This window comes from Convolutriloba macropyga, unplaced genomic scaffold (assembly GCF_964194025.1).
Source record: "Convolutriloba macropyga unplaced genomic scaffold, txConMacr16.3 SCAFFOLD_864, whole genome shotgun sequence".
In the NCBI taxonomy this organism is placed as follows: domain Eukaryota; kingdom Metazoa; phylum Xenacoelomorpha; order Acoela; family Convolutidae; genus Convolutriloba; species Convolutriloba macropyga.
This window is the reverse complement of record NW_027450228.1, coordinates 13312-17211: the sequence shown is the minus strand read 5'-3', so window position 1 is coordinate 17211 and position 3900 is coordinate 13312.

Here is a 3900-nt window from a genome sequence, read left to right as displayed (position 1 = left end):
ATCGCTTCAGCAGTGGTGTATAAGTCAACTCAAATAAACTATTTAATGAATCTAAAGCCCTGCAAAACGAGGGTTACAACATAAACTCAACGAAAAGCAGGATGACCTGAAATATGTCAAGATGTTTATGAAAGAAAGAAAAGTATCGAAATTGACTTAATTTCTAAACGAGAGCTCTCATCAGCGATTCTTTCAAAGAATGTTACAATCAATTGAAAAACCATACCTGAACTCTCAACGAATACATTGCACTCTTAAACTAATCCGAAACTTTTTGCGCATCCTCTCAACAACACACAGCACTCATAAACCATTCCGAAATATTTTGTGGCACAAAATCTTTCAATCCCATTACATTCCACCCCTATATCTCAAAAAGTCAGGCAATTGAGAAAGCCGCCATGAATAGCAATGGTCCATCAGGTTTAGCAAAGAATATAGGAGGTGAATTCTGAATTGTTTTATGGAGAAGTCAGTCATTTTTTGAAAAAACTTTATCTATAATTGCTATCAAGTTTGCCAACAAAAACAATCCGAGTAAAAATTTGGCAGCATACAACCAACACTCACGAAGAACAATCGAATGCACAAGTTTGTTCGCTCTTGATTGCCAGAGGTGCTGATTCTATTGGAGAGCCCGACGCTGCTTTAAAAGGGGCTCGCAAAAACGTCTCGCTGAGCAACAAAAAATTTTTCATTGATATATAGGATTTATTCCCCAACATCGAAGAACAGATTGAACTAATTTTTCAAGAAAATGGTTATTAAAGAAAAAACGTGAGGTGATTGTGATCAACAGAAATAAATTGTGACACCAATTTTTGTTAGTCTTGACAAAAGGTTGAAACCTTTCGCGGGAAAGGCATATTTTGCAGGCTTATCATTCAAAATTCCAGCAACTTTTCTGCATATGCATGAAAACTGTAGACGATGAGTATTAAACCAAAACTGTAGTCTGATCACTTCAGCAGTGGTGTAAATGTCAACTCAAATAAACTATTTGTTGAATCTGAAACCCTGCAAAACAAGGTTTACAAAATAAACTCAACGGAAAACAGGATGACTTGTAATATGTCAAGATAATTATGGAAGAAAGAAAAGTATCGAAAATGACTTAATTTCTAAACGAGAGCTCTCATCAGCGATTCTTTCAAAGAATGATACAATCAAATGAAAAACCATACCTGAACTCTCAACGAATACATAGCTCTCTTAAACTAATCCGAAACTTTTTGCGCATCCTCCCAACAACACACAGCACTCATAAACCATTCCGAAATATTTTGCGGCACAAAATCTTTCAATCCCATTACATTCCATCCCTATATCTCAAAAAGTCAGGCAATTGAGAAAGCCGCCATGAATAGCAATGGTCCATCAGGTTTAGCAAAGAATATAGGAGGTGAATTCTGAATTGTTTTATGGAGAAGTCAGTCATTTTTTGAAAAAAAATTATCTATAGTTGCTATCAAGTTTGCCAACAAAAACGATCCGAGTAAAAATTTGGCAGCATACAACCAACACTCACGAAGAACAATCGAATGCACAAGTTTGTTCGCTCTTGATTGCCAGAGGTGCTGATTCTATTGGAGAGCCCGACGCTGCTACAAAAGGGGCTCGCAAAAACGTCTCGCTGAGCAACAAAAAATTTTTCATTGATATATAGGATTTATTCCCCAACATCGAAGAACAGATTGAGCTAATTTTTCAAGAAAATGGTTATTAAAGAAAAAACGGGACGTGATTGTGATCAACAGAAACAAATTGTGACACCAATTTTTGTTAGTCTTGACAAAAGATTGAAACCTTTCGCGGGAAAGGCATATTTTGCAGGCTTATCATTCAAAATTGCAGCAACTTTTCTGCATATGCATGAAAACTGTAGACGATGAGTATTAAACCAAAACTGTAGTCTGATCGCTTCAGCAGTGGTGTAAATGTCAACTCAAATAAACTATTTGTTGAATCTGAAACCCTGCAAAACAAGGTTTACAAAATAAACTCAACGGAAAACAGGATGACTTGTAATATGTCAAGATAATTATGGAAGAAAGAAAAGTATCGAAAATGACTTAATTTCTAAACAAGAGCTCTCATCAGAGATTCTTTCAACGAATGATTCAATCAATTAAGAAACCGTACCTGAACTCTCAACGAATACATAGCACTCTTAAACTAATCCAAAACTTTTTGCGCATCCTCCCAACAACACACAGCACTCATAAACCATTCCGAAATATTTTGCGGCACAAAATCTTTCAATCCCATTACATTCCATCCCTATATCTCAAAAAGTCAGGCAATTGAGAAAGCCGCCATGAATAGCAATGGTCCATCAGGTTTAGCAAAGAATATAGGAGGTGAATTCTGAATTGTTTTATGGAGAAGTCAGTCATTTTTTGAAAAAAAATTATCTATAATTGCTATCAAGTTTGCCAACAAAAACGATCCGAGTAAAAATTTGGCAGCATACAACCAACACTCACGAAGAACAATCGAATGCACAAGTTTGTTCGCTCTTGATTGCCAGAGGTGCTGATTCTATTGGAGAGCCCGACGCTGCTACAAAAGGGGCTCGCAAAAACGTCTCGCTGAGCAACAAAAAATTTTTCATTGATATATAGGATTTATTCCCCAACATCGAAGAACAGATTGAGCTAATTTTTCAAGAAAATGGTTATTAAAGAAAAAACGTGACGTGATTGTGATCAACAGAAACAAATTGTGACACCAATTTTTGTTAGTCTTGACAAAAGATTGAAACCTTTCGCGGGAAAGGCATATTTTGCAGGCTTATCATTCAAAATTGCAGCAACTTTTCTGCATATGCATGAAAACTGTAGACGATGAGTATTAAACCAAAACTGTAGTCTGATCGCTTCAGCATTGGTGTAAATGTCAACTCAAATAAACTATTTGTTGAATCTGAAACCCTGCAAAACAAGGTTTACAAAATAAACTCAACGGAAAACAGGATGACTTGTAATATGTCAAGATAATTATGGAAGAAAGAAAAGTATCGAAAATGACTTAATTTCTAAACAAGAGCTCTCATCAGAGATTCTTTCAACGAATGATTCAATCAATTAAGGAACCGTACCTGAACTCTCAACGAATACATAGCACTCTTAAACTAATCCAAAACTTTTTGCGCATCCTCTCAACAAACACACAGAACTCATAAGCCAATCCGAAATATTTTGCGACACCCAATTTTTCAATCTCATTACATAACACCCCCTATAATTGAAAAAGTCCGGCAATTCAGAAGGTAGCCATGAAAAACAATGGTCCATCAGGTTTTGAGGAGAATATAGGATGCGAATTCTGACATGTTTTATGGAGAAGTCAGTCATTTTTGCAAAAACTTTATCTATAATTGCCATCAAGTTGGCCAACAAAAGCAATCCGAGTAAATATTCGGCAGCATTCAACCCTTGTCTTCTCTTAGCACTGAAAAAAAACTTGAAGTCGGATCATTTAACGTTGGAGAAGACTTCAGCCGTATTATTCAGAAGGGTATCTTTAAACGCGTTGAAATTGACTTCCGGTTTATCGGAGGCAATAGCCAGCTCTGCTTCAGCCAAAATTGCGGGATTGAAAAAGTCATACACTTAAGGCGGTCTGTTTATGGTGTTCACAAAAATAAATTACTGCTCCAAACTCACTCGAAAATGTGGTACTGAATTGAAAATCTCTCAACAAACCCACAGCACTTCTAAGCCAATGCGAAACTTTTTGTGGGGTTCCATTTGGTTCCATTCCACACGAACCCATTTATTTGAAAACATCAGACAATTAGAACGGTGGCCAAGGAAAACCTTAGTCTTTCAGGTTTAGAAAAAAATAATGCATGCGACTTCTGACTTGCTTTAGAGGGAACTCAGTCAGTTTTGCGAA